The sequence below is a fragment of the Macaca thibetana genome, chromosome 2 (assembly GCF_024542745.1).
Source record: "Macaca thibetana thibetana isolate TM-01 chromosome 2, ASM2454274v1, whole genome shotgun sequence".
Lineage (NCBI taxonomy): Eukaryota > Metazoa > Chordata > Mammalia > Primates > Cercopithecidae > Macaca > Macaca thibetana.
In genome coordinates this window covers 194064685-194091129 of record NC_065579.1, presented here as the reverse complement: position 1 = coordinate 194091129, position 26445 = coordinate 194064685, and the positions used below count along the sequence as shown (strand labels likewise).

Below are 26445 nucleotides of genomic sequence, written 5' to 3'. Positions count from 1 at the left end.
CCAGGACTAAGAAGATTTAAAACTCTTATAATAAAGGTTATAATAGTAGTAAGAACCTGCTTACTGCTCCCTTGTTTGCTACCTGTACTTCTTCAAATGATTAAAATGATCTACCTTAAAATGGTAGATTAAATGACGCTACCTTAGGTCACCAAAACACTTCAGCACAAGTGTACTATGTAAATCACAATCAGTCTATTGCACAAAAAGACCTAAGTAGCAAAAATGAGAGTGAGAATTCCCACTAATAAAAAGTGAGAGTCTCAAAGGGGGGAATGAGGAAAGAGAGAGACCCTCTCATATTGTTTTATATTGTTTTATACTCTGTACCTGTTTTAAGAAAAAAAAAGGAAGTGAAACCAAAGACAGGCAGACCGGCACCAGGCCCGAAACCAGGCCTAAACCCAGTAGTTAAAAATCAACTCATGACTTAGAAACCGATGTTATCCATAGATTCCAGACGTTGTGTAGAAGAGCATCGTGAAACTCCCTGCCCCGTTCTGTTTCTCTCTGACTACCGGTGCACGCAGCCCCTGTCACGTACCCCTGCTGGCTCAAATCAATCACGACCCTTTCACGTGAAATCTTTAGTGCTGTGAGCCCTTGAAAGGGACGGAAATTGTGCACTCGGGGAGCTCGGATTTTGAGGCAGTAGCTTGCCGATGCTCCCAGCTGAATGAAGCCGTTGCTTCTACAACTCGGCATCTGAGAAAACGTCTGCGGCTCGTCCTGCTACGTGCCGAATGTTTCAATACTGTTTGTATTAGTAAGAAATGTAAAATCAAATCTCTGTTTCAAGTACTCAACTGCACATTTGATATTTTACCTTTAAAACTCACTCTCTGCTGGGCATGGTGCTCATGCCTATAATCCCAGCACAAAAATTACTGCTGTAATTTTGTCTGTAATGGCGCAAACACATGGCCATTCATTGACATAATGAATGTACTTCAAGTTTAAAAGATGTTCTGTTTCTCTTGATCATCAGGAATCTCAGAGCTGACAGCACCAGGCATGTGTATTTGTGTGTGTGTGACAGAGAGTGTGAGAGAGAGGGAGACAGTGAGAGCGAGAGAGAGCGAGAGAGAGAGAGGTTAAAAAAAACCATCCCAGAACATAGTAAAGTGACAGAAACAAATTAAAGATGAAATAAAGTTCATCCAAACTTTAAATATGGTCATTTTGCATCTTTGAGAAAGTTGCGTAGCTTATTCTAGGAAGATCATATTGTAGAAAGGATGGAATACCTGGTTAGTACATCAACATAATTTTGAAGAAATGAAATGAATAAAGAACTTGATTTTAATGCATGATATGCAGGTGTATATAAGAACTTTGCTAATAGTTGTCTTTTTGAAACAGTAATAGATGTTTCCAGGTGTGCATAGGTATGTGCGAATATCAGAGATTAAAATAGAAACTGAACCAAAAAGCTGTGCTATCACTGAAAGTTTATTTGTTTAAAGACTATGTGACACTTAGAAGGCATTTTAATGCAGTGTTTTATGCATGCAATTACATATGGTTAAGTGTTTTTTATTTGACTTCCATAAAATTTAGATTTGTTGCAATCTTATTTTTACCCTTAATAGTTTCTGAATCTTGGAAAGGAAAGGCAGGGAATATCCAAATATCTTAAACGGGGTTCTTTGACTTCTAATAAATAATTAAAATCTTACACACAAGGTATTTAAAGCATACAGATGATCCTACATTTGTCCTAACAGATCACAGTGCCGTGAATTAACAGACATCCCTTACGTGTAAGAAAATTTTGCCACTGTGCTTTTAGTTATCTCCTCTTCTCACCTACTGTCTCCTGGAATATTCTCTCCCTTTTCATTTGTAAGGGGTCTTCTTGAGCCTGAAGTTTTATTGAGCCTCACTTTTTGCTGCTTTGTTCCTTCGCCAGTTCTGGGCCTTTTTGCGGAGTGTACTATAGGTTGAAAAATGGAGAAAGCACAACTCCAAAGCTACTGACCTAAGAGTAACAAGGTTATTGAATTTCCCAGAGTCCTGCTGAGGTCTGATCCTCTACACTCTAAAGACCATGGCTGGGGAAGACCTAACATTCACTCCAGGTCACCTGGAGTTTTCAGTCTTTGATGATGGAAGCTGGAAATGCGGACCTTATACCCTAACCAATTCTTCATTGGCCAAACCCCCTTCCCCCCCCTCCCCCCCAAAAAAAACCCAAAACCAAAACAACCAAAAAACCACTGCCACCTCTTTATGACCAACCATAGTTTCCGTTTAATCCTTCAGGAGGCACTTATCTACTTAATCCACTATCATATTGTAGTATCATGCTAAGCATGGAGTCAGTATCAAGGAGCAAATGGCCTCTGGCCTTCTGGAATCCACCTTACCTGGAACTGTGTGAAGATTGTCTTTGGATCCCTTTGCCTTGCTGTGGTTCCCTCCACCCCATGCATTTTGTCTTTTCTATCTCCTTCCCTATTGTTTTGTCAAGTTACATCAGGCTGTTGAGTGGTGGTGTTTTTACCACTGTCCCATAAACAAATACTTTTTACCAGTGTCCCATAAACAAATACTTTTAATAGCCTTTTGTTGGTGCTAATTTGTAAGTGACCGTTTTATAGCCACAGTAAGTACCTGTAAAGTTGGGAGACAAAAGAGAATTATGTTGTTCTCATGCTAAGAAAGGGCAGCATTAAACTCCTCTGTAACCTCTTTTCTGCATTTGTTGACCAAGTTTTAACAAGGATAGAAACAAAATAGCAGCAAAGGAAGATGTGGGATCAGAGAACAAGGACCAAAGCTGGAAGCAAGTTATCACGAGGTGGGTGAACGGAAGCATTCTTCCCTCAAACATCCGTGTTCTTCAGCTTGTCCCATTTCACCCTTTCCAAACAAGAGCAGGTTTTTAAACAGAAGAGAAGCAACGTTGAATAAAGAGCATATCAGAACTCTCCATAATTCATACAACCTCCAGACAAGTTCCCAGGTCTACTGGTCAGAAAACACACGGTGACATTCACTACTTTTTTGTTATTGTAAAGATTTCTGTGAGAGTGTGGGGCTCAGTCAAACTTTGTAGGGAAAAATAAGCCACAGTCATAGGGATTCATTCATTCATTCATTCATTCATTCATTCATTCATTCACACATAGTTTTGTTTCTATTATGCCCCACTGTCCTAGGCTCTGGGGATTAAACAGTGACCAAAAATGATAGTTGTTTAGCCTCATGGAGCTTGCAGCATATTGAAGGGAACAGAAAAAACTCACACAGGACTGTGCAATGTGCATCCATAAGATACTCTGGGATAAGTGCCGTGACTGAAATACACAAAAGAGAGACTTGCGTTAGGTAAGGTGTCTAGGTCAGCTGTCTCTGAGGAAATCGCATTTCCACTGCGACCTAAAAGATTAAAGGGGGTCAGAGAGTGTCCTAGGCAGAGAGAAGTAGAATATGTGCAAAGGCCTTGAAGCTGAAAAATTCCTAGGCTGTTTGAAAAACGGATAGGGGCCAAGTTGCAGGTGAAACGGATGTGAGAGCGAGTCTAGTTATTTCCATTTTATTACAAACCGCACATAGGGCCTTTAAATGTTCCAGAATTTTGATTTTTTGTGTTACCTGGGAGAGAATGTAATTTTGTTTTCATCAAATCTTGTTTTTACAAATACCTTTTACATTTTGGTTTCATCTGAGAAAGCTGACCGTATAGTGCCCCCGTGTGGCCGAGTGCCGTATTACATGGTTCATACTGTACAATCTTTGAGGCATGATTTTAGCAAAATTCTTGTACACCTTTTTCAGTTACTCTCAGTCACCTCTAGCTGCTCTCACTCAGACTCAAATATAGAATTTTATTTATTTTTATTGTTGTTGTTGTGTTTTGCTACTTTCTCACATTCCACTGTGGAATGGACATGCGCTGGAGCACAGACTCCAGTGGCCTCAGGAGCCAAGCAGATTGAGAACAAAAATGAGTGAAGCCAGACTGGATCTGAAACAATAAAAGACTCTGGGAAATTTGGAGACACAAGTTACAGAGAAAGACTTCAATTTTATGTATTTACTTTATAAATAAGTATGACAAAATAGCCCTAGGGACCATTATATTTTTCAGTCTCTGTCTCCAGATTTCTACTTTTAGCAAATGTACATGGTTAATTTCTTAGTCAACACCACAAATGCTTTGTATCCTTTTGTACATTTTGACTATGTTAGAACTGATTATTTTGTGCATCAAATTGTCTATTTCTGTTTCCGAGTTCAACATTTTGCCACAGGTTTATTTTGGAAAGTATTTCAGCAATCTTTGTTGGTTAAAACCAAGCACTCTATAGCTAGTCGTTGTTTCTTTCCTCCTCTCCCTTCCTCTCTCTTCCTTCTTCTTTCCTAAGGCTTGAGCCATTTTTCATTAGGAGAGGTTTTTTCTTTTTGTTTTTCTTTTTTTGACGAATTACTGCCAGTATGCTTTATGGAATGCAGCTGTTGAACTTTATCTCCTGCCTCTCTTTTCATTAAAGTAGTCCCCCAATTGTTTTCTGAGGACCTCTTCACTTTGACTGCCAGCGCTGCTTGTATACCTTTTAAGTCAGAAATTGAGTGGTCTGTTCAGGCACATCTTTATCCAGTTCCTGCTTTTCATATAAGGATGTTTGTGCAATTTTGTTGACTTTTGGAGTGTAAAACTTTGTTTGTAAATGAAAACATAGATTTACAGCTTTCCTGGTACTTGTCAGGGGCTATAATCACAAATTCACTGCAGCTCGATACTTCTCAGACACGTGGATAAGATAAATATATTTATGGAAGATGGTCTGGAGGAAACGAAGCCATCCATTTTGCCATGTAATCTAAAATCGATTTCCAGATTAAGTGAGACCATCAAAAAATGCCTAACTGGCCGGGTGTGGTGGCTCACGCCTGTAATCCCAGCACTTTGGGAGGCCAAGGCAGGCGGTGACTCCGCCAAAAAAGAAAAAAAAATCCTAACTGGACCACATCATACTGGGCCCAACACAATTGCTTCTTACTGAAATGCTTTAGCCATCATAAAACATTCTCTTTATGAGGGGCCATAGGAATTATTTTCTCTTGTTTCATATTGGTATTTCTCGCAAATAACTAGAATATATTATGTATGGTCTTGTTACTGGTTATATTTTCTCCTTTCTGCATGTTAATTAGAAAACTCAAAGTCAAGTTTGTGCTCTACCCTGACTCAGTGCATGATTCGTCCAAGTATCCATTTGTTCATTGACCACATTTCTGACACCATCTTGCTTCCCTATTATTTTATTTCCTAAAGGTTCTTTCTAAAGAGTTTAAATATTTTATATTGCTATATTGTATGCATTTGCAAGCAACTTAAATGCATTTGGAACAGAAGTGATATATAAGTAACAACCATAGGATCTCTGTCAATGCTGTACTTAATTATTAGAACATAATTCCTGGCTGAACAGTCTGTAACCTAAATAAGTAAGAATTAATACACCCTATAATTCCTCAAGAGCTGAAACCTCCCCCCAAATACATTTTATAAGCCATGCTAATCCTATTTCTCAGTGCACAAAGGTTGAGCTTGTGGACTAATAATTTGTTAATATTTCTCATTAAAAATATAGCTAAATAGGGAGAGAGGAGATGGAAAGAACCAAAAATATTCTTTTAAGGAAAATATTTGATCCTCTGCATCCATTTATTAAGGCTAATATTCATTCTCCATTTCTCCCTGTCCATCTCGTTCTACGAAAAGACCTAGCTGCACTCAACATGTGTGTGACATTAATAGATGTTAGTGACAGAGATTTCCCTCAGTGCGGACTGACAACACCGTGTGGAGGTGAGAAGGAGTCTTGCTTATCGCTTAGGATCTGGATCTGTGGTCGGCTTTGTCATCCTACACAGCCCTTCTGGGATTTGTGAGTGATGACAAGCCTCAGCGATAATTATATTAAAATGCTTTTAACTTAGTGTAAACATAATTTAATAAGATGTAGATGTTCCAATAGGCTAGCCTTGAATTCAGTCTTGAGACCAGAGACAATATGCTTGTCTGCATGACGTATGCCCAGAAAGTATGTACATTCTTTGAGCCCAGTTAATTTCTACTAAGAAGTGTGTTAGTCTCTGACCTAATAATCTAATCTGCAGATTACTACATTTTTACTGCAATAAAGAACTCTGGGGCTTTTAAAATATCAGTAAGGTTATCTTACCTGCAATAGTAAATACTACTGAAGTTACAACTTTGGAGAAATTATATTTTTTAATGAATATGGATATATTACACCTGTTTGTTATTAGAGTAGCCCTCAAAGTTGGTGATTTATCAGTGAGTTGCTGCCGAATAACAATAGCTTTATTGAATGTCTGCTTGATACTGAGTCTCGTATTAGAGGCTTTTCATATTATCTCTTTTAGTCCTCATAAAACATTTTATGGACTGTATTGTCAGTACTTTGTGAATGAAACATGGAGTAAATTGTTTGCATTCCCATAGGTGGGCAGGTGTTCTATGCTAAAAAGAAGAAAATGGTTGCATTCACATCTCTTAACCTATACACACACTTCCTTTGCACAGTGGGGTTTAGTAAAGCTCCGTCTTCTGCTAGAGATAGAGCAACTCTGATTGAAATCATACAATTTTAGATAAAATTAAAATTAAACTTGTATTTGTACAACTTGAAAATTGTGAATTTTTCATGCAGTGACAGGGAGACACACGTCATGAGCGGCACTCAGGTTTATGTTTTAGAGTAGGAAACAGATAGTGATAAGGCAGGAAAATGAGTTCGTACATAAACTGCAAATATTTTAACTTAATATCGTAAGCAGTAAATGATTAGTCAATAGTTTTGATCATATGAATGATAATTTGAACATGGCAATATTGCAGCCCTTATGCACTGCAGATGAGATTACCAAGTGTCACACTGGTTGAAAAAACAATATGGAATTATACAATCCCTTTTAAGATGCTCACAACCTGTGATCCATCCATTTGATCCCTAAAAAGCAAGGAAGCTCAGACACATGTGCGTCAGGACACACGAGAGCACCATGGCAGCTATGTCTACGGTGACAGGGCACTGAAGATTGACAGGAGAATAAGTTAACAAATCATAGCATGTTTACAAAGGGAATACTACACAGCACTGTGAATGAGAAAATGGAACTGTGAATGTCAGCAAGATTAATCTCAGGAACCCAATGTTGAATGAAAATAGCACACCACAGAAAGATACATACTTCTTGAGTATACCTGAATAAAGTTCAAAGCATGCAACACTAAACAACGTATTAGAGGCACATATGATGGTACAACTATTAATAAAAATAAAGAGGAATTAAAAACCACACAAGATACAGGATAATGGTAATCTGTATGGGGGAGAGAGTTGTCAGGATGAGGGACCCTCAGGGACCCTAAGGGTTTTGGCAACTTCTTATTTTGGCCTAGGTGGTGTGTGTAAGGGGCCTCCTTTTCAGTTTAATCTTAGTGTCTCACATTATCACAAGCATTTTTTGGTTTTGCTTTTTTTTTTTTTGAGACAGGGTTTTACTGTGCTGCCCAGGCTGGGGTGCAGTGGTGTGACCAGAGCTCACTGCTGCAGCCACGACCTCTTGGACTCAAGCAATCCTCTCACCTCAGCCTCTGGAGCAGCTGAGACCACAGGCACATGCCACCACCCCAGGCTACCTTTTTTTTTTTTTTTTTTTTTTTTTTTGTAGAGACAGAGTTTTGCCATATTGCCTAGGCTGATGTCAAACTCCTGGGCTCAAGTGATCCATCTCCCTCAGTCTCCCAAAGTGCTGGGATTACAGGCGAGAGCCACGGAGCCTGGCCACAAGCGTTCCTTTAGTGTATATGTATTAAATACTCCAACAAGGACGAACAATGAGAAAATATTTAGGCCTTAAATATTTTCTAAGTAATTTATATCACACTCTTTAGAGAAGCACCTCTTCTTAATTTATTCTTTCCACATATTCTTCTCTGAATTTAATTCATAAATGTTATTGTCCAACATTCTCTAATTTGTGCCACTTTTTCATCAAACAAGGAAGATATGTGTGTGTCCCTGCACCCTGGGTGGCATGCTGCAAATTTTTCACTCCTGATAGTGCATAGTCCCTCTCTGGAAATCAGGTCAATTAGTAGTCTTCTGTATTTTCGCCTCCTGCCCCAGCGTATTAATACAGTGCTGCAATGCAACCCGAGCATAGCAGAGCTCTGACGAAATGAGCACAGAATGGTTTTCTGACAGTCGTTGGTGGCTGATGCTTGCTATTCCCCAGTGTGATGCTTAATGATGAGTGTCAACTTGAATGGATTGAAAGATGCAAATAACTGTTCCTGGGTGTGTCTTTGAGGGTATTGCCAAAGGACATCAACATTGGAGTTAGTGGACGAGGAGACACAGACCCACCCTCAATCCGGGTGGCCACTGTCTCATCAGCTGCCACTGTGGCTAAGATAGAAGCAGGCAGAAGAACGTGGAAGGACTAGACTGGCTGAGTCTTCACGTCTCCATCTTTCTCCCGTGCGGGATGCTTTCTGTCCTCAAACATCAGACTCCAAGTTCTTCAGCTTCTGAACTCTTGGGCTTACACCAGTGATTTGCCAGGAGCTCTCAGGTCTTCAGCCACAGACTGAAGGCTGCGCTGCACTTGTGAGGTTTGGGGACTCGAACTGGCTTCCTGGCTCCTCAGTTTGCAGACGGCCTGTTGTGGGACTTCACCTTGCGATCATGTGAGTCAGTTCTCCTGAAGAACTCCCATTCATGTATACATCTATCCGATTAGTCCTGTCCCTCTAGAGAGCCGGGACTAGTACACCCAGGTGGGAGGTGCAGTTAAGGTTATAAATACCACCCGCCGGCTGGGTCTTGTGGCCACCGCATCTCTTACAGTGTTTATTTCTCCATCAGGTTCTGCAAAGCCTGTGTCCTTGCTGTGCTCTCCGTCTTCTCTCTCAATACCTGATGGCCAGAGTTGTTCTAGATCTTCTTTGCCTTTATAAATGGCTCCCTTCCCTCCTACACCTGATTCCTTCCAACGGGGCTCAGCAGGTGAAAGGGAATCCACAAAAGTCTTCTCTAATGAATATTGCTGTGATGCTTTTTGAAATTACTGACATTCCTGTCATTTTCATTAAACAGTGAGGGTAGAAGCTTAGAGGCAACTCTTCCTGCAGAAGAACTGTTCCTTACTGCCTGCCCATATTTTAAATCTGCAAAGGTTGGCGATACATTGATATCCTGTGATGAGCTTATCCCACATCATCGGATGAGTTTTCTTCTGCTCTTTCATATTTTATCATGTGTAGGATTGTTTTTCCCTAGATGAATCTTGTACTGTTTGTTATATTTACTTGTTCTTATATATAGTGCCATATTGCCTAGGCTGAAAAAAATTTACTTATGCACTTATTTAGTGCCTCATTTGAAAAAAATAACAGTTTCAGTTATTGGAAACTCTAAAATACATTTTCTTCATGTCTGTTTTCTTTATTTTAAAAATGAAGTACCTTGGTATGTAACTGTGTTCATGTCACGACAGTTATAAGTTCTAGTCCAAAGCTCCTCCAAAGAAGCACCTTGTCTTACACATCTCAAAGGAATTTAGCTGATGAAATAATTTGAACTGATCAAGGAAGGGATAAAATCCTACTTTTTGTAGACTTTGTTTTCACATATGTATTACACATGGACTATATTATAACAATGTTTGCAAATATTACTTTTAAGTGTATTAATCACTGTTTCCTACAAGTAAAATGCTGAAATAAGCTTCTTGTAATGGGTGTAATCTGCAGAATCTTGCAGATTAGTATCACAGAAAGCATGTCTAGTTAATGCAACTATTATTTTCATGCAAATTTTGTGGGTCTTTACCAATAATACATATTTGTCACCACTCTACTTGACAGCAAAGAAAAGAAAAAATAATAAATATTTGAGAAAAGATCAGGTACACTTATACTACATAGGCAACGTTATCCTTTCATGTCATTAGTTGCCTTGCACTTTAAACCTGTGACAAAACACGACAAATTTTAGAAGGGAAAATACTGTAAGATAAATTATATACCTCTAAAGACTGTATTCCTATAAATTTAGTTGATAAATCTCAGCTTATTTAGAGTTTTGAAGAGATATTTTCTCTTCAATGAAGAAATCTCCATAACTGAATGATCTAAATTTCAATGACAAAAGAACTGTTAAAATATTTATAGAAAATCTTTCCTTTAACAATTTTTAGGTCCGAAATATGACTTTTTCATGAAATGGGAATATAAATAATCATACACACTTTTACACACACTTTATAAATTTAAAAGTTCTCAATCTATTTTATAAACTATATGTAAGCAACTATGTCACAGGATATGTTGAGAGCTACAGCGGTAAGAAAAAGTCAACAACCCTTGACATGGTGTAGGAAGGGGCAGGATGTCTTCCAGGAAGAGATGCTAATTCTGTTTAAAATTAAGAGACAATGGAGTAATGTAATCCCAACTTTACCCTGGAAATTGCACCATTTATCATCTAGCATCAAATGTGTATGCTAGGACTGACTCATGTACACAGAAATGATTTCTGTTCTATAATAACGTTAATTGGTGAAATAAAATATGGGTTTAATTTCTAGCCAAGAAATGCTTGGTTAATCTAAAATAGTAATGTTTGCTTATGGAATTTCATACCCCAATTATTTCATGATGCTGTCCTTGAGATTTTTTTTTTTTTGTTAAACTGTCTGCATGATACACATTTTGCATGCAATATTATTAAAACGTAGGGTATCTCCTTATTTTCTGATTAAAGTAAAATTTCCCAGTGTTTCTGTAAGGACTTTGGCAAATATTCTTGCTGCTTTATAAAACAAAATGTAAGAACCAGAAATCTTTGTAATCTTTCACTATGTTGATGTCTTTTTATAGCAGATTTCTCAGGAATTACTGTTTGTTGTTCCAAATTGAAATTTTCCCTGCATAATCTGACATTCATATCTTCAAATCTGATGTGATAAACTGAACAATCTCTTTGTAAGTGATATTTTGTAAAGCTCATTCCGTATTTAGGACAAGTGAACACAAAGTCATCACCTTCAAAATAGCAAAGTAGTCATATCACATGTTAAATTGACTAGGGAAATTATAAATGTTTGAAAGTGTTTAAGTCTGGATTTTTCCTCAAGAACTATGAACTTTGGTTATTTATATTTGAAAGAAACTAGTTTTATGAATTGCACTTTAATTTTGAGATAATTATATATTCCTAGGCAGTTATAAGAAATAATACAGAAATATTGTATTGTCACTTGCCTAGCTTCCCCCAGTGGTAATGTTGGCCAAACTACAGGACAATATCATAACAAAAATATTGACATTGATATAATCCATTGAACTTATTCAGGGTCAGTTTTACTTTTTACATGAAAGTACACGATTCATTTAGTTTTTGTTTTTAAAATAAAATATCTGAGGGCCAAGTCTGTTGACTTAGTTAAGTTTTACATCTAATGCAAAGTTACTAAGACTTAGAGAGCTTTGAGAAGTGCAATGTTATTTCTAGAGTTAAATTTAAATAAAACACTTAAAGTCTGAGACTATTTTCTAGTTGTAAAAAGGGTTAAAACTGCATTGTAGATGTTCTTTTTCTTTCATTTTAAAACCTAAACAATGTTCTATTCTTTAAAAGTAGGTCTTCATTAATAAGCAAAGATTTGCTACCACTGTGATGAGAATAACATGTATGTATATTTTGGCATTTGGATACATTCGCCATGACATTTCTTTATATTTGAACTATTATTTCATATAAATAGAAGTCAAAAGAGATGTTATCATATGCTATAAAATAACTGTCTTCTATAATGTAGGATGCACTAGGAAAATAGTGAATAAAATATCATGTGCTGCTTTTGGCATTAGATTTACCACACATTAAGATAAATGGGTTCATTAACTTCTTCCACCCATCTTTTTTATTCTGGAGATTAACTTCATATTACTGTGATAAGGGGCAGATTGCAATCCTGCCTTCCTGATGATATATCTTCTTGTATGAACTCTTGCTAATGTAGATTAAGTAGTCTAGCAGATACAGTATTACTCATAAAATTGCTTTTCAGAACTTTTTATAGTTTAACAAACATTTGCCTATTTCCCAAATATATAGTGCAAGCATACTAAATATAAAGTCAATAATCTGTATTTTATATACCTATTATAATTGTCTAACAATGTAATTTATCTATTTGAAACTAAATTAACCAACGATATTAACAAACATGTATGATATGGAAATTTTAGTTTTATGTCTTCATGGAAATATGTTTTCAGTCCTGTGTTTTAGTAACTGAGAGTTACATTTTTACTTGAATATTTAAATGTTATATGTAATTATCATAATAAGGCAACCTCCATCATGAATGAGTCCGGATTCGGTGAGGTGAAATGTCTTAGTTTATGTTTGTATAAATTGTATACAATATTGTATAAAATATTTTATCTGAATTTAGTTCTTTAGGTCAGATGGAAAAACCTCTCCTGCCCAGCCCTACCTCCAATAATTGGAAAATCTACTTACTGACATGTCAAGTCACTTTTCTTGAGGAATAAACTTCTAAAAATAGTAGTCATAGAGTGAGTTTAGACAGAAATTCAGAAACGGTCAGCTAAAGTTAACTAGACCTCTGTTGTTCATTGCTATCATGGCTTTCGTTTTTCTGTCCAGCCAAAACTACTTCTAGTTGTAGTCCCTCCAAGTTTAATGCCTTCTTTCTTACATGCGTATTGCATGTTGTCACTTATAAGTAGGAGCTAAACAGTGGGGACACATGGACATAAACATAGACATAATAGACACTGGGAAATCCAACAGGATTTGGATTACGTGTTATGTTATGTGCACAGGATTTCAAGTTAAGTCCTATGTGCCTATCAGTGGAGATCCATAATAATTATTTCCAAAATAATTTGAAACCTGGAAGTTTGAAATGCATTTTTGGCATATTTTATCAGGAAAAGTTGGAGAGAAGAGCGGAGATTTTCTAGCTGTCCTCTTGGTATGTTTGTTTGCGGACTAGCTTGCACAAGTTGACACATCCTGTGTCAGCCCTTAAACCCTTAAGCTGAAGTTTGGGGAGGGGAGGAATATCTGGAGACATCCTTAAGTTGATTGATTATCGATTTAAAAGGGGAGCATATTAGTCTGTTCTCATGCTGCTAAGAAAGACATCCCGAGACTGGGGAATTTCTAAAGGAAAGAGGTTTCATTGACTCCCAGCTCCACAGGGTTGGGGAGGCCTCACCATCATGGCTGAAGGCAAATGAGGGGCAAAGTCACGTCTTCCACGGCGGCAGGGCAGACGGCGTGTGCTGAGGGGCAAAGTCACGTCTTCCACGGCGGCAGGGCAGACGGCGTGTGCTGAGGGGCAAAGTCACGTCTTCCACGGCGGCAGGGCAGACGGCGTGTGCTGAGGGGCAAAGTCACGTCTTCCACGGCGGCAGGGCAGACGGCGTGTGCTGAGGGGCAAAGTCACGTCTTCCACGGCGGCAGGGCAGACGGCGTGTGCTGAGGGGCAAAGTCACGTCTTCCACGGCGGCAGGGCAGACGGCGTGTGCTGAGGGGCAAAGTCACGTCTTCCACGGCGGCAGGGCAGACGGCGTGTGCTGAGGGGCAACGTCACGTCTTCCACGGCGGCAGGGCAGACGGCGTGTGCTGAGGGGCAACGTCACGTCTTCCATGGCGGCAGGGCAGACGGCGCGTGCAGGGGCAAAGTCACGTCTTCCACGGCGGCAGGGAAGACGGCGCGTGCAGGGGCAAAGTCACGTCTTCCACGGCGGCAGGGCAGACGGCGTGTGCAGGGGCAAAGTCACGTCTTCCACGGCGGCAGGGCAGACGGCCTGTGCAGGGGCAAAGTCACGTCTTCCATGGCGGCAGGGCAGACGGCGTGTGCTGAGGGGCAAAGTCACGTCTTCCATGGCGGCAGGGCAAACGGCGTGTGCAGGGGCAAAGTCACGTCTTCCATGGCGGCAGGGAAGAGGGCGTGTGCAGGGGACTCCCCTTTGTAAAACCATCGGATATCACGAGACTTATTCACTCTCAGGAGAATGGCGTGGAGAGTCACTGCCTCCATGATTCAATTATCTCCCACGGGCTCCCCCCACAGCCTGTGAGGGTCATGGGAGCTACAGTTCCAGGTGACATTTGGGTGGGGACACAAAGCCAAGCTTATCAGGCAGACCGTATTCATCGCCACCATCATCTTTTTACTTTATTGATCTTCTTTTCTAATTGCAGATTCAGAGGTTATTTGTTTCATGGCTGTTACATGGGTGATGGTGGGGAACGGGCGTCTAGTGCACCTGTCCCCCAAATACCAAACATTATACTCCATAGGTAGTTTACTAACCCTTATTCCCCTGTAGCCCTCCCCACTTTTGGAGTCTTCAGTGTCTGGTATTTCCATCTTTATGTCCACATTCCCCCATTATTTAGTCCCACTTGTGAGAATGTGAAATGTTTGATTTCCTGCTTCTGGGTTTGTCCGCTTAGCATAGTAGCCCCCAGCTCCATCCACGTTGCTGCAAAGGGCATGATTTTATGATTTTTATGGCTGTGTGGTATTCCATGGTGTATAGATACCACATATTTTTATCCAATCAACTGTTGACCACCAGCTTTTTAAAACAAACTTGATTGACTAATTGTACTGGTTGCGGTGACTTGTTCAACACTTTTGGGATTAAAAATACGTCCTCTGGCTTTGCATCCATGGATTCAACCAAGTGCTGATTGAAAATATTTGAAAAAATGAAAAACAAAAAAAGATAAAAATAATACAAATGAAAAACAATACAGTATAACAATTACATAGCATTCACATTGTGTTAAGTATCATAAAACTGCAGATAGTTTAAAGTATACAGGAGAATGTGCATAGATTATATACACATATTACACCGTTTTATGTAAAGGACTTGAGTATGTGCAGATTCTGAGGATGGTCCTGGAACCAGTGTCCCACAGGTATCAGGGGATGACTGTATTCAGACAGTCTGAAGCAAAACATTCTTAAACAAAAATCATTAGCCCATATAATATAGTTCTAATACTAACCCTGCTTATAAAACCTTTAAATTGCATGATATTTTCTTTAAAAAATGGCGATTTTTTAAAATGCATGATCATGTTGGTTGTATTTAATCTTAACTACATGTTCTAAAAGGGTCACCAAAATAAAACTGAAAAAAAAAAAACCCCATTCACTTTTAAAATACTGAAGTTGTGTAGCCTGTTTATAGAGGAGGTTACAAAAACGGAAAAGAAAGAAAGAAAGAAAAAGGTTCTTACATGTAGCGTTACACTGAAGCAATTGCCTTCAGAATACTTAGCATCCACTTACATTTGAGTCTTACAACATTCTGAGGAACATTTATGAAGGGAGGGTTGTGGATGTTTATGGTAATTTAAGGAGGTAGAAATCTTAAACATGCATCAGTAGATTATGAATTCAGAAGTGGTGATTGGTAGCACTTTATAATCTGCAAGTTGATTTGCTAAAGTCTACCCTATAACATAGGAAAGCATAATGTCAGATGTAGTAAATTGCAATTCTTGGACATATGTTAATAGTACACAGTTTCAATCCCTCATTAAAACAAAACAAAACAGCTAAAAATTATGGTGTTTTTTTAAAAAAAAATTATGTTGTGTATGCATGTATATGTATTTAAACTGTTATTTACCTGAATATTCTGTCTACTTAACTTTGGATTTCCCCAAATTTTCTAAAGCCCAGTTAGAAACAAAATGAGATCTTAAAATATTTTATCATGAGAATCTGGATTCCCTTCCTTTGTATGTAGTGTTTTAACTTACCATCATCTCTCACCTTCTAGGGCCTTTTATTTATACGTGCTTCGACCTGATACTAGGCGTGCGTGGGCTTATTCAGACGTGCGCCACTCACAGCATGCAGTGCCTATGACATTGCAGAGTTCCTTAGAGCCATTCAGACTCTCCACCCTTGGGTTTATACTACACGTTTGTTACTTCAGTAATCCAACGAGCATGATCTTCAGTACCTCAGGAGGAACAAAGCTTTGTATGCTTACAGATGTTAGCATTTAGAAGCTTTGGAAGGTTAGACGTACTTTAAAGGAGACAAGCATTCTCCTTAAAATGTTAGAATATTTCTGTATTTACTTTATAAACATGTTCGTGGTTGACAAATAAGTCAGTTTCGGGTGACGAAAGGGATCGTGCTGCACACTTCTGCATTTGGAATTATCCTCAACGTAGTAAGCTTTCAGGGTGACATTTAGATGGAACTTTTGTAGAAATATATCACTTTCTCAGGAAAGTATTGTGGAGTAGAACAGATTTATAGAGCTGGAACCACATTATACAGAGCTGTAGATCATTGCTGCCGACCAATGAGACCAGCTTTTTTGTTTTTCCTTTTTGCAAATATTCACCAAATGTCCTTCTTGTCTTTCCTTGTTGAAGTAACGATTCAATTAGTTCTTTTTGTCTGAAAAATTAGATCATTCCCTGTTCTAAATCATTTTTCTTGATTTTTGTTCCTAATCTCATACCATAAACAAATGTTTTTGTTTAGATATGTTTGTCAGGAATGACAGATTTAACAGCAAAGCATAAATGTGGATAGGCAGTTAAAAATCCAGTACAATAAATCACTGCATTTACCATGTGTTTGTGAAGGGTTATGATTAAAAATGGAACATGAGTGAGGTAGAAAAAGAGATCCAATAATGTTATTTTAGGAGGATAGTGTTATAAGGTTCAGAATTGTAATCATTATAAAGACCTTTTTTTTTTCCCTTTTTAAAAATTATACTTTAAGTTCTGGGATATATGTGCAGAATGTGCAGGTTTGTTACATAGGTATACACGTGCCATGGTGGTTTGCTGCATCCATTAACCCATCACCTACATGAGGTATTTCTCCTAATGCTCTCCCTCTCCTAGCCCCCCACCCCCTGACAGGCCCCGGTGTATGATGTTCCCCTCCCTGTGTCCATGTGTTCTCTTTGTTCACCTCCCACTTATGAGTGAGAACATGTGGTGTTTGGTTTTCTGTAAAGAACATTTTTAAAAGGAAAACAGATACTATAGTTATTGCTACTGAATGTATTTAAAAGTTCTAATAAGTTCATGTTATAAATGTAATACTGCCTTTTGCATGAAACACCTAGTGTGTAATTATCAAACTCATTGCAACCTAATTGATGAAATAGGTAGAGGGACAATCTCTACTTGTTGATGAACATCACATATGAACTATCACACATCAAAACAACAGAAACTCTTTTATATATTTTTAAGACATTATTGTATTAAGGTACTTTGGTGTGATTTCCAACAGAAAAGGTAGAATTTTTTTTTTTTTTTTTTTAAAGACAATGTGATTTGAGTATTTGACTATCATCACTGACCATAACTATAGATCATTTCTATGCTCTTATAATCCAAAAACTACCTGTGGGAAAATTATTAGCAATCACATCTATGCTGAATGTTCATTCATATATGAATTAAAAAGCATTTTCACACAGAGACCTGATTTTTGTGTACATTAGAAATAGAAAAAATCCTAATATGGATATTGTATTAATAATCACATGTGGTGAAGGAATGAATAAGTATATCTGTAACCATAATCTTAAGAAGTGGCTTAACTTTTTGTAAACAATACAATTCATCTGCTGTTGCAGCTCTCTAAGGTTTATAAAATCATACCAGGGTGAATTATTTGAATCCGCATAGGATATTTTGGCTGCAGATCTGTTGTCTTCCGGGAAACACTGGCTTCCATAGAAGGTGGTCATTTTGAAGGCTGGCAGCAATTTCTGGTTGGTGATGGTCACCGAGGATTTTCATCCCTAACGATGGGAAGTATAAATATCCTCTGACCGCTGTGGCTAATGTGGGTCCCTTGACAGCTGTTAGTACCAAGTCCAGGGTTTTTGCATAAGGTATCACACCAATGTTACAAACCTCGAATTGTTTCAAGTCAGGAATAGGCATCTCCTTCTTACTGTTGTGTGAAAGATAATTAACAGATCTTGTCTGTGACTCTCAACTTGGAAAACTGATTTATTATGGGCAGAGAAATACGGGAGAATAAGAAATCTCATGATCACCCCTGTTCCCACTGTGGAATTTGATTTAATGTTCTTCTCCCTCGGACAGCAGTCAGTGTTTCAATATTAGAAATTCTAGAAGCGTGTTCTTGCTACAGTTTCACCCCAAGGACAAGATTATTGCAAAACTCTACTTGATTTGAGGATTTTATTTTCCCTGGTACAATTTGCAGTCACCTGGAAAGTGCCATGTTTATTTATGTTCTTCTTCTTTATAAAGATTGTGAAAAATCAATGTCAAGGTAAATTCACATGTGCAAATTCTCAGCAACAAGTTAATTCCGTGTCAAACTTTAAAAAATATTGTCGTTATCATTCCTAAAACCAATTTTTAGAAGCTGAAATTTTTTTACTGAATAAATTCAGGTAAAGTGCATGCTTGCTTTGAACACCTGCCTCCTGCATCTCATGGTCAGCAACCAAGTTAATAGTTAGGAAATGCATCGCGTTTCAGCTGAGTTGTTGGAGCTCTCTGTGTTTAAGTATAGTCTCATTATTCAGACTGGGATTTTCTTTTTTTGGTAAGATGTATTTTTGGCTTTTAAAGGAACCTGTAGTCATTGTTTACTCTGTAACTAAGGGTGGACACAGATATAAAACGTTGTTTGTCTCTATTTTCTGTATTTGACTGAGAGTTATTAAAGAGTTGTTTGATAGTAGAGGTGTGTTCTGTTGAAATTTGGAGGAAAAAAACATATTTTATCTAGATGAACTTGCTTACCAAATACGTTTTGATATACAGCTGGAAGCACCAGAAATTTCCCTCCTGGAGAAAGTAAAGTCACACTTATTAATTGTATTAGTTTGATGCAGCTGCTGTAACAAATTACCTCTAATGGCTAAACCCCCACAAATCCATCATCTTATAATTATGTAGCTTAGAAATGCAACAAGGGTCTCAGTGGGCTCAAATCAAGGTATCAGCAGGACTGAAATCCTGTCTGGAGGCTCTAGAGGGTCCATTTCTTTCTTTCTTTCACCAGCAGGGGCCACCCGCATTCTTTGGCCTGTGGTCCCGCAGCATCTTCAAAGCCAGCAACGTTGCTTTGCTCCATTTCTTTCTTCTGTAGTCACATCTCCCTCTGACTCTAGCTCTTCAGCTTCTCTTTCCCGTTTTAAAGGAGGATTCTGATGTCACTGGGCTTGCTAGGATGACTCCAGATAATCTAGCTATTTTGAGGCTAGCCGGCTAGCAACCATAACTTTCCCTGCGCCATGTAACCTCACGTATTCGCGGGTTTACAGAGATTAGAACGTGGACATTCCTGGGGGATATGGCCTAATTCTGCCTACCACACAAATGGAGCCAACTTTTAAAACAGTCTTTGAAATGCATAACTGATTTTTGGGTGCAATAGTAAAATTTAAATATTGATAAGGTAATCAAAACAGTGCATCTAAAGTAATTTGTTTAAAAAGTTAACTTAAAAATTTCAATTGAAACATAATTTTTTATCAGAAATTCCAGCAGAGTTCTGTGCTGTCTAACGACTTCACTAGTGTTATCCCCAAACAATTACAGGTGTAAGAGTCACTATAGTTTTACAACATTAGCAAAACATTGTACCAGGTTTTGTCAGTCATAAAATGAGGAATTTCAGATCCAAGTTTCTCCCTCCTTCATTGCTATGAAGTGAAGTCGATATGCAATCTGACCTGGCATTCTTCTTCCTACTTGGGATTAGCGGCATATGCTTCTGTGAGGGCTTTGGGCTTAAAGTTAAATCCATAGATACATAAATCTGGAATAAACCTCAGAGAATTTTTAGGCTAAACATTTTATTCTAGATATGAGGAGACTGAGACAGACAAAGGTGAAGAGGCTACAGCTATGGGTCACATTGGTATTTCTAGGTAGGACTGGGACTGTGGTTCATCCTTGAATCTTTTAAACACCTCCCAGCTATCAGCTCAAACACATGCCTGGCAACAAACAACATATTCCTTGGTGTGACCTTGTTGAGCATCTCCTTTGCCTAGATTATTTTTATTTGCTCATTGGGAGCTTATATCATTAGGAGTCCCCCATTATTCTAGATAACTTCATTTAGGTTAACTCTAGCTGGTTCCAAGATCAAGAGGTATCAAAGAATACTAGGAGCTCCCGCAAACTTGAGCAGGGAAAAAGAAGCAGGCTTGGAGGTTCCAAGAAGCAATGTCAGGCCTCACCCCTTGACTGCTGTCATGAAGCTACGACTGTACTGCCTGACCCAGGGCAAAAGCCCCTCCTGCCAGAGCCTCTGCCACCACAGCTTCTCAACGCTGGCAGTCTCTGCTAGGCACTGGCACCCTCATGAAAAGGGTGCCTGGATATCACCTTCTTCAATAATGTCTCTTTTAAATCAAAATCTCAGGAAGATTTGTAGGCCTGTGTTCTAGATTTAAGGGAAATCGGGTTTTTGCTTTCATCTTAGAGAAGAATTCATAGGGTGAAATTTTCCCAGACACAGGCACAGCGTTCAAAGAAGTACAGATCAAAAAGCAAGAACAAGGTTAGCTGTAGGGCTGTGAGAACATAATCATTGCTTGGCCCTAGCAAATCATAGCTTTGTTTGTTTTTCCCCAGATAATGCCTTCTAGGCCACCAATTCACATGACTGCATGGTGAGAAGGCGGAGAAAACGTTTGGGGAGATTTCAAAATTGTTAAAATCATGTATGTTGGAGTTAATATAGGAGAAAATTATGCCTACTGATACTGATATTTGTCTATATCTTTTTTAACAATCAGAGTTCATTTAAGTGATTTTCTATTCATAAATTAGAAAGCAATTACTGTAAGGTTTTGATTAAGCTTATTAGATTCATTCATTCTAAAAGCCTGGTTACATTTTGTCACTTATCAGCTCATTTAAACAACAGATACTCAAGTACTGAACCTATGTTTACATAAGGTAACGCTAACTATAGTCTTTAAAGGGAAATGGTTCACCATATTTGGCAGCTGTGAAAAAGTTTTGCATTGTTAATCCTGAGTACAGTGTAAGGTGGCAGAAGGCATGGGCCTTTTGAGTTAATGGGCAAAGTCTAAAAATAGCTGCCATTCACTGAGTCCATAGCATAGGCATTGCTCCAGTAATTTGTGTGTGTGTGCATGTGTGCTACCCTCCCCGTTTTTTTTGAGGCAGAGTCTCACTTTGCTGCCCAGGCTGGTGTGCGGTGGTTCAGCGATGGCTCACTGCAGCCTTGATTCCCTTTGGGCTCAAGTAATCCTCCCACCTCAGACCCCTGGGTAGCTGAGACTACATGTGTTGCCACCACACCTGACCCATTTTATTTTATTTTTTGTAGAGATGAGACCTCACTCTGTGATCCAGGCTTGTCTTGAATTCCTGGTTTCAAGCCATCTTCCCATTTCAACCTCCCAAAGTGCTGGCATTACAGGCATGAGCCACTGTACCCAGCCTATGTTAACTTTTCTTTCTACCAGACTTTTGAGATATGTGCTAAGCTTATTCATACACTGAGATATACTTGACAAAGGTCACTCAGCAGACTTATGGCAGAGTAAAATCTCTGTACATCTGTTTTGTCTCCTGTGTACATGTGCTTTGCTTAATACCCTGCCTTTAAGTGGAATTGGTGTGTGTGAATATAACTAAGCAAATTATACCACAAGAGTGATGGCACAGTCCTCTTGTGATTATTTTTTGTTACATAAGCCTTCTCTATAGCAGACTAGAGAGTTTCCTCTGGCTTTGGAGAAGTAAGCTGCTGTGTTTTGAGAGGGCCATATGGCCAGGATCTGAAGGTGGCCTCCAAGAGTTGAAAGCAACTCCCGTTGACACCCAGCAGAGAAACAGGGACTTCAGTCCTCTCACTGCAAGAAGCTGAACTCTGCCATCAATCTGAATGAGACTGGAGAAAGACCTCCAAGTTTCATATGGGAATTGCAGACTGGATGACACCTTGATTTTAGCCTTGGGAGACCCAGAGCAGAGGGTCAGGTTGAGCCACACTCAGATTCCTGACCCATGGAAAATGTGAAGTAATGCACGTGTGTTGTGTTACATTTCTAATTTTATTGTACTCTGTTATGCAGCAAGAGGAAACTGACACGTATTGTGCAGGTTACACGACTGATGAGGGGCTAAGTATTTTTCTGAGAAAGCTTGGCTGCAAATCCTCTGGCCTCTCCCATTATAGATTGTTGCCTTCAAATTCGAGGAATCAGCAGTGAACCAGTCCAGGGAACTAGCATAGCCCTCATACTCTGGGCCAAGCTACCAGGTAGTTCAACTCTCATTAGAGAATTATGATTTGGTCCTCTGATGACCAAATTTAAAGGAAAATTATTGGTGATTTGAAATTTATCTGAATACTAAGATATTACTAGCTATCTAACAATCCTTAAAAAGAAAGAAAGATTTTCTAATAATTACTTTTATTCCTTTAGCAAATATAGGTACATCCGAATCAGGTCTTTTAATTGTAAACTGATTTTCTTTTAATGCAAAATAAAAATTGGGGGCCTGAAAGAATACATACAATGTAAAATCACAATAGAGCTAAGGTATTTTAGGAAGTATCTATTCAGGGCAACTTGAATCTGTGCTCCTGGAAATAACATTTAAAAATAAAAAAGAGAAATATCTAAATATTTTAAAGGGTGTATGTACCTATTAGTACGTATCTTTTCCAATTTTATTTCAAATGTGCCATGCCGCCACAAAATAAAGATATGATCTTTCTTTCTTTCTTTCTTTGTTTCTCTCTTTCTTTCTTTCTTTCTTTCTTTCTTTCTTTCTTTCTTTCTTTCTTTCTTTTTCTTTCTCTCTCTCTTTCTTTCTTTCTTTTCTTTCTTTCTTTCTTTCTGCTTGACTTCTATATCTTTGTAACAGGAGTATAACAGAGATTATATGTATAGTCATTAATCAATATGCATTCCAGATTGTTATTATATTGAGTCCATATATAAAGAAATAGATAAGTTGAAACAACTTTAAGAAAGAAATGAAGCAAAAGTGGTTAATAAATATAATAGCATAAAAATTATTGTAAGAAACTGAAAAATTTGTAGCCCATAAAGATTTCATTAATGTAGTGATAGACACAGGCTCCGTATCTCTCCATTGTCAAAATTAACTAGATTTCCTCCCAAAAAAGTGCTTTAAACAAATCATTGTGGTTGCTCGTCCTAGAATTATAGAATATGTTTATCTTTGCTTAATTGTAAAGTAGTAATTAGTACTTATTCCCAGGATATTTTAAATAATGTGTGAGACCAATTTACAATCTCAAGGAAGATGACTACAAAGTGACTTTTAAAAAACTGTGTATATGATTCAAAAATCATTCGTAAAGACATAACAGTCGTGTTGTGTTGACTAATTACTACCGAATCGATACCAAAGATTGTTGGCCACTAATTAACCATATTTTGCAGTATAAGAAACAAAATCTTTGGCAAATTCTGTCTGTAAAAGCATCAGAAACCTAAAAAGCATCTACTTAGAAAATAAAATTTCCCTTATAATACCGTTTCCTCCAAAGGGGTATATTTTTATAATATTAGGGAAGAAATAAAAATTATTTGACAAAGCAAAAAAATACAGCCTGACATGAGTTTTCATATTCATACCAATTTTTAAACTAAATATATGCTTATATATATACATACATATATGCTGCCATTTCAAGTTTTACTTAGACATGTTGATTCGGTGAAGTGGTTATTCCAATTTTTGTCTGAAATATTTTAGACTATTTAAAGAATAGTCCCTATATTGAAAAATTGTCCATCCCATGGCAGTGCAGACAATAATCTTTCTCTACTCCTGTATTATTCCCTGCTCTCAACAACTGCTTTTAGTCGGTGTTCTTAATTGAACCCTAAATACGACTTAGGATTGTTTGCTTTTGCTTTGTGTTCCAAGAATTCTCACTTTAAATCCATCTAAGGTTACAACAGCCTCTGTAGAGAGCACGATTTATCATGCAGCTTTTATACAAATGTGACATGATCTCATTATATTTCTGCCAATGGATTTTATCGCTTTAATAATCCTTTGCAATATTTATAGAATGTCATGATGAATCATATTATATTTATCATATCACACAATAAATAGCATGACATGCTAATAAATCACTCCATTTTGGAGAGCGTTGAAATTATTCTTTGTAAGCTTGCATCAAAATGATTAGTCGGCATCCAGTCTCTTTATCAGATCTGTAGTCTTGCACCAATTTGTAACTTAGAAAGGGTAATGCAAATGAATACTCAAAAGTATTTAATTATTTGCTAATTAATATTGTACATAAGTTAACTTCTTTAGTTGTACAAAATATTAAATTAGAAAACCAAATATTTTTTATGATGAATCATTTTCTTAAGAATAATACAATAGACATAAGACTAATAAGGCTTTGCAAAAACTGAGATGTTTATTGAACATTTTTCAAATTAGCAAGAATAAATTTAAGAGAAAACTTTATTTTAAGGATATTAGAATCCACAGAGAAGAAAGGAATAGAGAAATATGAGGTAGTCTGCCAATTTTATATGCGAAAAAACAGGCTCACCTGTGTTACGGAACGCAATCAGTTAGACTGACAAAGAAATGAAATTAGAAATTAGGTTTTCAGACATTTATCTTAGTGGTACTTTATAATAAGTTCTTTCCTGTTCTCTTTAAAATTTCATGTTTATTAAGTTTTAAGAATTTAAGAAATAATATTTTATATAAATATTAAAAGATAATTTAACTGATAGACATAATCAAGTTAGCTTAGATTGCATCAGAATCTTTTGGAATCCAGCTGTTATCTTCTTGGCTGCATGTTTGAAGGCAGCAATTTCTTTTCAATTGCCTTTTTGCTTTAATGTGAATTCTTTATTAGCTCTTTTGAAACAAAGACACTTTCCATGGACAAATGCGAGTCTCAGCTCAGTGACTGTAGAGTTCTGAGGTTGTATCAGGCTGACCTAGGAAGCCCAAGGCAACAGCTGAGCAAAGTGGTTCAGGCTCTGAATTCTGGAGTCGGCTTTTTTGGTTTGAATCCCAGATTCGATGCAAATCAGAAACGGGATCACAGGCAAGTTGTCTGATTTCTCTAAGCCCCAGTTCCCTTCTATTAAAAATGGGGCTAAAAAGAATACAACACAGCTCACATCTGTTGTGTGATTAATTATTGTATATCAAGATCAGAGGAGGACAGTATCTGCATAATAATCATCAACAAATAATAGATATTGTGTATACTAGTAGCAGGGAGTAAGAGGAATCTTTTTGAACAAATGTTTGGAAAACATGGTAGAAATTGGCAACCAAATTTAGTCCAATAATTACAGAATTCCTGCGATTCACTGCTTTTCTTTGCAATAGAGTATACCAGAGCCTTGGAATTGTGTAAAAAAAAAAAAGATTGTTTACCTGAAGATCCATAAATATATCAGGCTCCATACAATTAAGCAGAAAAAGAATCTCTTTTTTATATTCTTCTTACCCTGTAGCATTTAACTGTACTTGGTGTCACATCAAAAACATTTCCGAGAGGACCTGGTTTCTTCCAATTACAAAGTAGGAAATGTATTTTTTTTTGTAAAGTTTCACCAGTGCTCTAGTTACCAATATTTATTTTTGCCTTCTAGTCTTGTCATATGAGAAATCTCATTGAAAACTACAATACCCTCTAGTGTACATGATTGCATATTGTTTAAACATTAATGTTGTTTTAGGATTTTTATGCTTAGATAATGACAGAATTTTCAAAGCAATAAAGTCATTTTTTTCATTTATTTGGCAAACTTACTGAGCATGTAATATGTGATAGATAGTGATTTAGCTGCTGGATATATAGCAGTGAACAACAGGCAAAAATAGACACAAGTTTTAAAAATCTATTATTTAGAGAGGTAAGACAATCCTCAAAGAAAGTAGTTAAAAGTCTTAATATGTCATGTGTTGGAAAGTGCTAAGGAGAAGAGAGACACGGAGGGTGGAGGGTTACATGGTCAGGAAAGACTTCATTCAGCAGGTGAACTGTGAGCAAAGACACGAAGGAAAAGAGAAGACAAGCCACGCAGAACAGCCTGGTTGTTAAGAGCATAGACTTTGCAGGTAGAGAGGCCTGCAGGTGTCTGGTGTGTTTGAGGGAGTTGGGGGTTCTGTGTGACTGGGCTGCAGTCAGCTAAAAGACGGTGAGAGCAGAAGGAGACAGTCGGGTAATGGAGCCAAATTACGTAGCTCCTTGTAGGCCTCTGTAACATCTCAGACTTTTACTCTGAATGAGATGGAAAGCCACTGAAGAGTTTCATGCAGCCGTACCTTACGATCTGGC

General features: G+C 37.8%; 1 protein-coding gene across 1 annotated transcript in view; it reads left to right on the top strand.

The window, feature by feature from the left end:
- ROBO2 (roundabout guidance receptor 2) overlaps positions 1–26445 on the top strand; it is a 1778513-nt gene that overhangs the window by 144820 nt on the left and 1607248 nt on the right. The gene's annotated exons all lie outside the window — the stretch shown is intronic.